The sequence below is a fragment of the Blennius ocellaris genome (genome assembly GCF_963422515.1).
Source record: "Blennius ocellaris genome assembly, chromosome: 22".
NCBI classification, from domain to species: Eukaryota; Metazoa; Chordata; class Actinopteri; order Blenniiformes; family Blenniidae; genus Blennius; species Blennius ocellaris.
Window position 1 is genome coordinate 3667513 of NC_137671.1, and position 12973 is coordinate 3680485.

At 44.9% G+C, this 12973-nt stretch overlaps 1 protein-coding gene across 1 annotated transcript in view; it reads right to left on the minus strand.

Moving 5' to 3' along the window:
* magi2a (membrane associated guanylate kinase, WW and PDZ domain containing 2a) overlaps nucleotides 1-12973 on the minus strand; it is a 229291-nt gene that overhangs the window by 166532 nt on the left and 49786 nt on the right.

The following is a 12973-nucleotide window of genomic DNA, read 5'->3' on the forward strand; positions in this document are numbered from 1 at the left end:
GAACAACCGGGTGGGGGCGAAAATGCCTTTTTGCCAAAAAAAAAAAAACTTCCACCGCGAGCAGAGGCGCGATCAAACACTGCAGTGACAAATGACCCAGAAAACACTCCAGTAAACAATTTGAATTCGCTAAAATCCTCCAAACAAACAGCCGACGCTAATTAATGCCAACTTCCAATTCAGAGTCTGTGGAGCCGGGGATTGGTGGAGGTGGTAATTGGAGCGTTGGCAAAACATGCGCGGAGAAATGTCCAGACATAAGTCACCCACGGTGTCACCCATGATCCCCCCCCCACTTCCTCTCTCCTCCTCCCTCACCTGAATCACCCCCCCCCCCCCCCTCTTCTCCCCTCACATCTCTGCGTGGACTCGAAACCAGTCAAATCTCATGGGATCAGCAGGATAGAGCGATGGAGGGACGACGGGGGAGGAGAGAGATGGAAGGGAGCGAGGGCAAATCCCACAGGGGGAGCGGGAAGGGGGGGGGGGAGGTGATACGATAATCCAGCGCATGCCCCCCCAGTCATTCCGCCTAATGCAAATACTTCACCCATCTACTCCGGTACACGCTCGCGTAATGACGGTGGAAATGGAGGGGGGGGGGGGGGGGGGGGGGGGGGGGCGAAGGTCTGCCGGAGGAGAAGAGGTGCGACTTGAGGGATCCCTCACAGTGTTGCTTTAAGCAACAGACTTGTCATTCCCAGTTCCTCCTCCTGGAGAGACATTCATCTAACCTTCAACATCCAACTTGGCATGGTGCCATGCAGCATTTACCCCCCCTCCCCCCCCCCCCTCCCTCCCTGGTTTTTTTTCTCCACCGTGCGATCCTTGAAGCAATGACATCCAGGCATGACACGATGGAGAGCGAGCACGCCAGCCTCTCAGACGGCCGAGACGACGCAGGGCTGGTGTAACATAACGAGTGGCCCATTAATACAACAATAACCTAGTTTGGAAGTTGCCCCCCCCCCCCCCTCCACCCAGCATTCTGGATCAATTATTGAGCACACTCTGGCTCTACACTCGTGTGTTGTTTTTTTTATTTTTGTAACAGTGCGTGCACACGCGCGCATGCATCATCCCTGAACTAATGCACAGAGGGTCGCATTATGATCGTGCAATAAAAAGAAAACCGGCTGCATCCATGTGCCTCCGTCAGACGGACGTGAAGCAGTGGAGAGCAGCCAGTGTTCACATTTACATGAGAAAAGAATGCAAGCCAATGAATCTGCATACTGAAAAGGTGAGCGCAATCCAAAATCTCTCCCTCCCTCTCTCTCTCACACACACGCACACACACATAGACACACATACACAAATTAACACACTAAAAAGGCACCTCTTGTGCGGACAGCGGTTGTGCAGCCTGCACAGTGTCAGTCCTCTTTCCACAGGTTTTTTTTTTTTTGTGATGCAAATATATCTCCACTGGAGGAAAAAAATCTTTACTCCGGCTCTCTCCTGCAGGAATCCCCCACCCACCCCAAAAACCCCCGACCTCTCTCTGTACTGTCCTGGTCCCTGGGGGTCTTCAACTCAGCCGCTGTTTGCCCAGGGAAGCCACTGCCAGGCAGCCGGCGAGCACAATCACCTCTCCCCTGCGCTCCACGGAGGAGAGACGAGGCAGGAGAGCGCGCTACAATGAGTGGCTGAGGAAAAGACTGGGGCAGAGAGTGTGTGTGTGAGAGAGAGGGAGAGAGAGAGAGAGAAACAGTGGGGGAGAAACGAGGAGGGGGGGAAGGAAAGAAGTGTGTGTGAGCAGTGCCGAGAGTGAGCGACCGCTGAAGCTCGGCTCCTGCGCCGGGGACCGATCACGGCCGCCCCCCCTCCCCAGATTCCCAGGTCCTACGACGCCCCCCGTCTGCAGCGAGGGGCACTGCACGCACCCCGTCGTCCCCCGTGCCCCCCCCCCCCCCCCCGCTCGTCGCTCCTTCCACATGACGACTCGAGACACTGTTTTTCATGCAGACAAGACGGTGTTGTTTCACTCCCTCCTCATTTAGTTGGTGTTTGTTTACTGTGTAAAGAGGCATTATGATCAGATGTTTCCAGATGTTTTTTTTCTTCTACATCGCTGCATTTGTGGAATTTCTACTGAACCTTTTAACTGACGCTACATTTAGGGAACAGCGTTAACTCTCACAGCTCTGGATAAACTGGTAGAGTCATCGTCCATGGAGTGGACTGTTGCAGGTTCGATTCCCCATCTCCCCACGTGTCGACGTGTCCTTGAGCAAGACTCTCAGGCCCAAACTGCTCCCAATGGATGGACCGGGCGCCTTGCATGGCAGCCGCCTCCACTGGTGCGTGTATGCGTGTGTGTGATTAACAGCTTTGAGTGCTGCTCAAGCAGTGGAAAAGCGCCATATAAGTGAAATCCATTTACCATTGAACACACACACACTTCACAGAAATGGTAAATGGATTTTGCTTATATAGCGCTTGTTTCAAGATGAACAAATATTGGTTTTACAGGCCATTTGAACCTCGTCGGGTATTGAAATTACTCAAGGACTGTACAGCGAAGAGTATAAATGATCAAAAGCGTGCATTTTGAATACATTTAGATACTCTATTTATTGGAAGCCATAATTGGGTGTGTGTTAAAACAATTAGAATAAACATGAAAATTGATATTTCTGAAATTTCCTTTTCAGTCCTACAATAGCAAAAATGACTAAATATACTATTAATACCATGGCATGATGTACAATTACTGCTTAAAACTTGAACAAACATAAACAGCACTAGTTTTGAATAGAGATTCATAATATGAGACTCATAGATTTTCAGTATAATGATCACGTCCACATTCTGTCTACTTCCATAACGAGCGCTTTACTTCCACATGAATGCTACGAGAACATCGACTACGAGTTCAAATACACAGTAACATTGCTTTTGTTGTGTATTCAGGTACATCTTAGTCTTTGCTTATAAATGAATTTAATCATATGACAAACACGCAACTGTGTATATTAAAGCAAAACAGGAAAATGAGCTCCACGTAGAAATCACAGATGAAGATTGGTCCAATGTGTATGAAACACAACAAACTTTGAGTCAATTCTCCTGGAAGAATCTGCTTTGTTTCTTCATTACTCCGAAGATAATAAGCAGTAAGACGTCCAACAGGTGTGCCGGCGGAACGGTGGACATTCTGATGGATATAAAATCTCGTGTTTTATTTGGAAAGGTCACGAGAAAACAGTGTAACAGTAACAGTTTAAACAAATACTTGGATCTGTTGTTGCATTTTCATTTCAGAAAAAGTTCGCGTCAACATTGCAGGGTTTTCAAAATGACGTCAGTTTACACGAAAACAGCAGAAAGCCATGTCGCTGGCATGCCATTCCACAAGTTTGCACTGTTTGTTCTTGTAATAAAACCACACACACAAAGAACAATGCGCTATAAACGTTGACAGTGGGAGAAGACGGACACTTAGACGGACGACCAAGTTTGATCGTTATTACAGCAACTGTCAACTATAAAACCACCAAGTCTCAGGAGAATATGGAAATGATATGATGCATCTGATGGAGAAAAGTGGACGGCAGAGGGAGATCGAGGGGGAAAACGGAGCAATAGTCAATTTCACCCGCACCTTGAGGGACAGTAACAAATAGCAGCATACATACAAGGCACTGATGATCCTCTTAATGTGATAGAAAATTAAAAAAAGAAAGCCTTTCTGGCACGTTTGCAGCCAAGAGCGGCAATCAAGACTGTTTCCTAAACAGATGGGCGCATGGAAATTGTTGTTGCTCTCCAGAAGACGAGAATCACCCCACATTTAAACTCAGCAGGTGCCATGCAAATCCCCCGGAGAGGCGGAGGAGAGCGAAAACAGCCTGTTGAGTCAAGAAAAACAAGGGAGCAGCTGGTTCCTCCGGGGGGATCGAGGTGCGATCGCAGCCGACTGCCTCACGCCGAGCCACCAGCAGGGCGTGCTCTCAGAGGAGACGTACGGAGGTTTCACTCAAGTTTCTACACTTTGAGTAGTGTGAACGGGGTCTGAAGTGATGGAGACTTGGCGACAAGTCGATCTAACAATCTGAACAGAAACGCTGATCCAGCAACTCCACTTAGCCGTCGAAATGAGCTGAAATTTAGCAAAGCAAAGACAAAAGCAATCTTTACACACCTTCAAAGAAAATGTCAAACTGCCACAAGACACCTGGTTAAAAGCTGTTTTCATTCAGATGTTGGCGTTTCACACTTTCAGAGGTTGAGCAAACGTTTTTAACCCACACACAAACTACAGAAATGAAAAATCGTGTTTCCTGGTGGCTGACGTGAAAAGAAAATCATGAACTGATCCCAGTAGCATATATACACTGCACAAACAATGAAACACAATTGCACAAAGAGTTTAACGCACTGTATTTTCTAGAATATAAATGACACTTTAGTTCACCTACACACACACAAGAAACACACAGACACACACACACACACAGTATGTCTCTGTCTTAGTGTGTGTGTGTTGAAGCTGCAGCAGCAGACAGCTGTGTGGATCATCAGACTCATTAAAAGATCAGGATGGCTTAAAGTGTTGCCAGCTCCAGCAGACACACCCTGCTCTCGCCTGATTGGTCCTCGGTGAGTGAAGCCGACTCAGGAGCAACACAACAGGGGGACACATTTCTTCGTGTCTGTCGCACAAAATGGTGAGAACAAAGCTGAGCTGTCAGTTTTTTTTTTTCTTTCCATGCTGGTTGATTACTCAACCCTCATAATGTAAACGTGTCGCTTAGTATTTATAGCTTGAGTTCTATAAAATGTGTGATTTCAGCGGAATGGACATCCGAGCTGTCGATGCAAACTCCTCCATATTGCAAAGAGGATGTTTAAATTAAAGCTCAAAATACCAGAAAGTTACATCCACAGAAACAAACTGTACTTTTTTAAACTACATTTTTAATTCTATAAGACTTCCTAATAGCTGTCACAATATATAATATTTATATGATATTTACATATCATATTTTGATTCTATTGGATGTGAATCTCTTCTTGTTCAGTGTTTGTCGTTTCCATGTAAACAGACGTCGTTTTCGGAAACGAAAACACAAAAACACAAATTTTTCACTTGAAACGTGTAGATAGAACCTTCTGTGTTGGACGTATGTTTTTGTGAAGTTCATTTCATAATTTTCAGTTGTCAAAAACATTTTCTACATATTTTATCAATGAGTTTGAAAAACTAAAGTGTGCTTAATTCAAATACTGAATCATTTCATCCTTCACTTTATTGTCTGTGAATGGTTGGAAAAAGCATCGCCCGGACCCTCTATAGACACACCCTACTATGACAAGTGCTGATATTTCCTGACCTGACCGGACCCTTGCTGGTCTCAAAGGTTTCACACTCCACTCTGACCCCCCCCATTCAAACAGCGCCACGGATAAGCCTCTCAGCCCACCAGCTGACTTCCTGTACGTTTCTGATGGAAACCGCAGGAGAATTGAATTCACTTTCAAAACCGGTTCCCTCACATTCAAACACATTTGACTCCATTTATGTCCACTGAACTGGGGTTTTTTTTTTCTTTCCTGGTGAACTAAAAAGCTGGCTGAACTTCGCTTGAACCTGATTTTGCATAAAAGCATGTGATTACACAAGGTGCTCTACCTCAACTGAGCAAATTATCCGCACGCATGAACGCTGCTGGGTGAGAAACTGGCGGTGATTTGCATACGGGCACAGAAAGTGAGTGAACGCCAACGATCAGCCCGTGCGGCATTAATGAGCGAAGCCACAACTGGAATTCACACGGAGCAGGAAGGACACGTTCTGTTTTAAGGCCCCAGCCATTAGTGATATTTGGATGTCGATCAGGTATGCTGGAGAAGTGAGCCAGTGTCTTAGATCCATATGGATTTTGACGTGCAGAGCTACACATCTCTATTTGTAAAATTACTCAACAGCGTACATCCCTTCCTCGCGCACTGTTTACCCTTCAAGTCGGTCAATAGTGAAAATTATTGTGGCTGTTTTTCCTTTCGAATGGCTCAGATATGCTCCATGTTTTATTTTGGATCAGCTCAAATAAAGCTTATGCAAACTTCAGTGGTCAAGAGAACCTAACAAATCACATCACGTTGACAGACTGGCCATACACGCATGTTAAATTATGTAACAGTCAATGGCCTCCGCATCAGACTGACACCATGAATCTGCTGCACCAACAAGATGGGAAAGATTATTTATGCTCACATGTCAATAGTTTCTCTCATGAATACTTGGACTTATTACAAAGTTTGCCCTAAAACTTGAAAAAAAAAAGCTTGTGTCGTTTTTTCAGAGCTTGTGTCTAAACTTTTGTCCACTAATGGCCAATCACCAGAAATGAAGCGTAAAACTGGAACTCTTTGACATTTTTTTGTAATCATTTGTTGTCTTTTGTTTCTTTGAGACAACATTGTCTCATTTTGTCTGATTAGCCTGGCTGCTGCAGTCGAGTCCCTGAAGTGATCATTATTGCAACAGCGGCTGAGACCACGATAGATCGGATATTCGGTAATGGATATGCGGGCGAGCTGGAGATACTGCAGATGGCGATATTAGCGGCAAATCAAACCCAAAGCAAAAAGAAACAAAACAGAACACATACGTGATTCAACATGACTTCTGCAGTTACTTTTTAGCATGTAGTTCAGTTCCTAAAAAAATTACAGGCTTTTTTTCACACACACATTATGTCTGACCATAAGATCTATGCAAAATAGTAGATAATCAATGCCAAACCGACTTCATTTGTAAGTGTAATTTCACCAATTCCGCAGACTCGATCACATTCACATATTTTACACACTTAAACACCAATGGCATCTCTTTGAGTTGCCTTTCCATTGTATTTGAAAAGCCTGAAAATCAAGATTTTTATTTTCGAACTTGCTGCACGTCTCATTTCTGGACGAACGACCTCATCATATTTCAGTAATCAAAGGTTTAAATGATGCTTGAGTACTTAATTCCATCTCTGGGTCACCAGCTTTTCAGTCGAACTGAACAATGACTTAATGATGAGGTGAATTATTAGGTAATTGCAGCCAAATGTCAAGTGCCACTGCCAATGAACAACTAACCTTAACCCTATCGCTACAGGAGTATAGGACATCCACAAAAAGACACCGCTCCCAGCGATCTTCAGTTAATCTGATCATTTTTATGCCAGTCTGACTCAGTTTGTCAAAGTCCCTGACCGTTTCCAGTCACTTATTCCAGCATTGTGATGTCATATCTGACCATTTCAGTTGCAATTTGGTGCGTCTTTCCAGTCTCCCGGGCAAACCGTGCGTCTTGACTTGAAACATCATGCAAACGGGGCATTAATAAACATTGACACTTTCAATGTTTTCCTAAGATATCTTCTTCAAACATGCATCAGTTGATAATAATCATCATATCATAGTCATTTCTCACTTTGATGGTTGGTGGTGAGATAAAACCGCAGGTCGGTAATTCTAGATGTAACAATGTCCACTGACTGTAGAACCTGAGAGACTCAAAGACACGCTTCAAACACACGGCTCCTCTGTGACCTGCCCGACCTCGCAATTACTCTGATTGGAACATTAATGCGATGTGAATGCGCCGCCTCTGGAAAATAAACACGATGAAATGGAGGCAAAACAGCAGCAAGCAGCCGTCGACCTTTGTTTACTTCAAAATGCGACAGGTTGGCCGGAGAACTTTGAATTCTCTCCACTCCTGTTGTTGTTTTTTTAATCCCTGCGTCTGCTCCTTATCAGTCGGAGCCACATCAGGCCACTTTCCTAAGCTTCTAACTGCCTGAGCACCTCCAGTGGTCTCCAAACCACCGCTGTGCAGCCAGCCAATAATGCATTAGACAGAATTAAACTTCACAACCGGCCCACTGCTTGAACCCGGCTGTGTGTGACTTTCACTTGTCTTTTTTCCCCGCTCTGTATTCATGACTTCCCTTTCTCCGTTTCCCCCCCTGGTTTCTATATTTGTAGAAGAAACATAATTATCCTCAAACGTTGTTACTTATTCATGTGGCGTGTCAGCAGTTTCAAGAAGACACGTGAAGGTCTGATTAAGACGGTGCACATTTGCATAAAAGTACCAATGAGGCGGAAACGTACAAAAGCCCCGTTGCATCCGATGCATGTCTGATGCTGCTCGTGGCCAAAGGGGGAAACTAAAGGAAGAAGGGATGGCTGGGAGAGGGCCAAAATTAATGATTGCAAAACTAATTACACACATTGAAATGGTGGAATAATATACAATTAAAGTAAATTATAGATGCAAACAATGAACTTTCCAAGTCTCAGAAGAAAGTGGCCGACCTCTGAAGCGCTGCAACTCCGCTTGTTCGAAACATCCGTGTTTTGTTTGTGGCAAGACACTCCTGCTATACTTTACTGCTTCATGTGTCACAATGTGAAAACAAGTCGTTCAAAAGGAACTAAAATCATCATTTGATGGGTTTTGCTTAATCATGGTTTAAGTGATTTTGCTCATTACAGATGATAGTAGAAGTGCAGTACATGGAAAGAACTGTTCCAGAGTATTTTCTCTGTAAAACTAGTCAAAAAAAAGGAGAAAAAAAACAGCTGGTATCAGGAGCCACATGAATCATTTAATAACAGTCTATATAATGTAGTCTAAAGCTGAAGTACAGCGCAATATTCTGAAGGTTAACATTTAATGCCCCGTTTGCTCGACAATGTTTAAAGTGAAAAATTTTGTTTTTTTGAGGTTTTCTTTCAGAAAAGTTTCACATTCACACAGGAAATGTTTTGAAAACGAAGTCCTTTCACACAGAAACAACGGAAATGCTGAAAACGGTGCAGTGAGCATGTAGAGTAACAATACGCTCTGAACATTAACAATGGTTGTATATAGACAAAACACACAGACGATGCCAACCTAAACATCATGTCAAGAGTATAAATGAGCCAAAACCAGACACATATTTGCTCATTCTTTGCACCATCCCCTCTTTTGAAAGGCGACTCCAGCTGCCAGTTAGCGGTGAGGAAATCAGCGGTAGGAAGACAGCGCAATCAGAGCAGGGACACTAAAGCTGCTCCCAAACAGCATCCAGGAGAGTGTGAAATAACCTTGCCCGGCCGGTGGAGTAGCGAATCCGAGCCAAACATGTAAATGTCGCCGCGTCGCCGCATGCGGCTCGCTCAGGGGGAAAATCTCTCCCCGCTTCAGCGTGACAAGGATCTATCTGTCAACATCTCCCGTCAAACTGCTTCCCTTAGAAATGTGCCGTTCACCTGCAACACGGCGAAGGTTTAAGTAACAGGAAATGGGTCCACGCTGAGAGACTGACAATATTACTTCCATCAAGTAAACAGAGTTCTAATTAATTTTTGCGTGCCCCCATTGAGTGCATCAGGGTCAAAACACCAGGACGTGGGCATTGTTTGAAACAAAAAAACAAAACAAAAAAGCTGAGTTTACAGAGCGTCCAAAGCAATTACTGTAACCATAATACAAACACTGCACTCTTTCTCTGAACTCCTTGATAGATGATGATTAGCGCCGACAAAACGGGAAGAAAGGGTAAAACAGCGTAAACAGTGTAAACTCTACAAAAGGAGAAAATAACATGGTTGAGTGGAATTTCTCCCAAACTGAAGGTCCTAAAGCAAAACAGACAAAGGAAGATCAATATTTAGTTTCTAATTTGGTCTTTCATTTAAAGGCCGAAGCCACAATCCAGTGATTTCCCGTGATAGAGTCACCTGAGACCAATTCACCGTTGCAGGGCTTTATGTGATACTGACTAAAAGTCAGGGGCGGAAAAAAAGAAATCCTGGAGCTTGACAGGAACATGGTGGGTTAAATATTTTAGTTAGGGTTAAGATTCATTTCATTTTTAACTGCCATTTGTAATGCATTGAATACATAACACCTCATCAGGACCTGAGGTGACGCTGCAGTTTAAAGCAAACTTTACATGGCATTTCAAGTGAAAACGGATAATTTTTGTGTTTTGAAAACGGTGTCCGTTTACATGGAAACAGCAGAAACACTGGAAACTATGTAATTAGTATGCCCGTCCACAAGGTGACAATGTTGGTTGTTTTTGTAATAAAAGACAACAGAGTTGGATTGTTCTTCCCGGTGACATGATTTACTGTGATTAACAGTGTAAAGCGCTTTAGCGGCTGCTAACGGGGTGGAAACGCACAAAATAAGTAAAATCCAGTGTTTTTGAAAAGTTCCGCCTTGGGACCCGTTTTTAAAAAGTTGCATTTTCAGTGCCACAGAGCCTCATTGTGATGCACACAGACACCCAGAACACATTCAAACGTTTCCATTTCCACTTGAAAACGTTGTCGTATAAACATGGCCGGAAACTAAACGTGTACTTATATGCAAGATGAAGATATTTTGTTAAAGTTTGCAAATTGTTGACGTTTATGGAACAAATGTTGTCCTTTCCCTGAATTTAGGAAAATATGTGAGGACATTTATAGCTCCGTACAAACAGATTTCCTTGAGGCTTCAGCTCGTGGTTTGTCTATTATCCTCTCATTGAACCCGTGATGTGAGGTGCTGAGTCATGGTTTATTGATATTAGGGACTTAGTAGCTTCGTTGCTGAGCTGCAGCCGTAACCACCGCGTTCCCGCCAACGCCGTCACCGATGAAGCTCGATTCTCATCACGCGGGCGCTCGGGGCCGGTTTAATTGAGGCAACCCAATCAGAGCCCGGGAGCGCGTTGGTCTGCTGGGCTCGGCGGCAGCGCTGGTAATAGGAGCTGATGGGGGAGAGATTAAAAAATGTTGCGGCTGAATCACGCTTTGCATATCCCACATTCCCCCCCCTATGTTTATTTGCGCTGGCAGAGGTAGAATGTGTGGAATCACACCGCGGCCGTGGCAGGCGGTTCGGCGCAGCTCGACAAGGAGCAAACAGAGGCGAGATTATTTTATTTCCCATGTAAATGTTTCTGCAGTATGTGTAATGGGCTAAAGTGGGGTATCTGCTGAATATTCCTTTCAATTACGTTTTGATGAACTGTGACAACGCAAGGCTCAGAGGGGAAATGTCAATGAAATATCTGCTTGGGGTTTAATTTGAAAGATCTCGCGCTACTGGAGGGCTGCGCGGAAACGATAAGAGTCCACAAACAGTGAAGGTGATCCGTCAAAGCCACGCGCACAACTGAGACGATTCATCCGACCTAGAAAAGTTGCTCCGTCGTTACAACCTGTGCCGTCAAAATAGCTGCCACGCGCAGCCAATGACGGCACACTTCCAAGGCCTTTTCGCCCAATTGCATTTGGCAGCCCGACTTCAGATCGCAGCGTCCCGAGCAAAGCGGGTAGACTGCTTCACAGTCCCCCAGCTCTACGCCTTTCATGGATAAACCAATGCATCTCGCGGACGGATGAAAAAAAAAAAAAAAAGTGTAATGCGCCTGAGACTTAATGGTAAACCTTGCAAATACAAGCTGCACACGCGAATGTACACAAACAGCCGACGCGAGCCCGCTCGCTCCGGAGAGAGAACGCTCGGCGGCGAGACGCTGCAGTGAAGTGAGGATCGTGTGAGGTAATCAAACGCCAACTAGGGACTCTTGTCAGGTCAGATCTCAAGAGGGACTTCACCGTGAATCCGTCTGAAGCTCGTCGCGGTGGTACGGAGACCTCTTTCTCAGTATGCAGTTCTTTCAGTGTGCAGAGCAAGTTTGGGAAAGGGAAATGCTTTCTGAAGCCTGAATGCCGACAGTGCATTTGTTAAGCGCCCGGAATCTGGGACGAGGGGGCGAGACAAAAGGTCATCGGCGCACTTGAACATGCAAATAATTTACACGAATAGGGAGCGTTGTTCCAGAGTGCTCGGCTCAAGATTCTAAATTAAAAGCTGCAATGCATATTGTTCCGTCAATGGTGTTGAGAAAAGGAGATGCTTCTCTTGTTAAAGATTCCACTGCGTTTTGGTTCAACTTTGTCAAATTTGTGAATATGAATGGCAAACAGCTTGTTCCCTTTCGGTACCGATCCGATACCGAGGTATAGGTTGCATTTTTTAAATACCCGATCCATCGATTTTGATGATATCGGACTAATATTCGATTCAGATATATCGGTGCATCCCCAGTGACATTGAATGCTTGCAATCTGGCCCCAGCTTCAAAGTCATGCCCGCAGCCGATGATGAAGTTGATGTCAAATTACTTTGCAAAAACAATGTGTTTTCAGTTGAAACCTTGAAAAGTGTAAACGGAGCCTCAAGGCCGAGACTCGACGGACCAGGAGGAGGCGATCTTCAAGCCCGAATGTTTAAAAGTAAGAGCAGCTGAGTAAAATTCAAGACCCTTCAATATGGAGACCGCATGAGCGAGACGTGCCGCCGCCTTCGGGATGCGATGAAGCTGCAGCACGTTGTCATCCAGGTCACTCCCTCTTCGGCTCAACCACAACAGCACTGAGTGCAACCAGTCAACCATTTCAAATTCCTCCATGTCACCCCTGTTCCTGGAACCCCCCCCCCTCCTACAACACACTGCCCGGGGCGGTCTGCACTGGATTCAAAGCACTAGATCTCGCTCATACAAAACACTGCTAAAAAGCCCACAAACATAAAGACACGGTCCAGCTACTCTCTCCAGTCCAACAAAGACATCAGACTAACAAAGTTCTTCAAGTTTTGTCCTGGAAATGATCCCATCTTTTCTGTCAGAAAATCTTCAGGCTATTGTTCTGTCTCCTAAAAATGGTGACATTTGAGTGCCCCCCCCTCCCCCGGCATTTATTTTACTTGTCATTTGACAACGGTTTCAGCTGCCCTTTGCCGGTCAGGTAAGTAACATTTACCTGTGAAGCCCTGAAGCGGCGCACATCGTTGATGGATTTTTTTTTTTTTTTCCCCCTGCATGAGAGATTAATTACAATCTCGGCGGTGGTCAGCAACAAGTGTTTGTCTGCAGGAAACCATGAAAGACTAAAAACTGCTATTTGTGTACTGGAG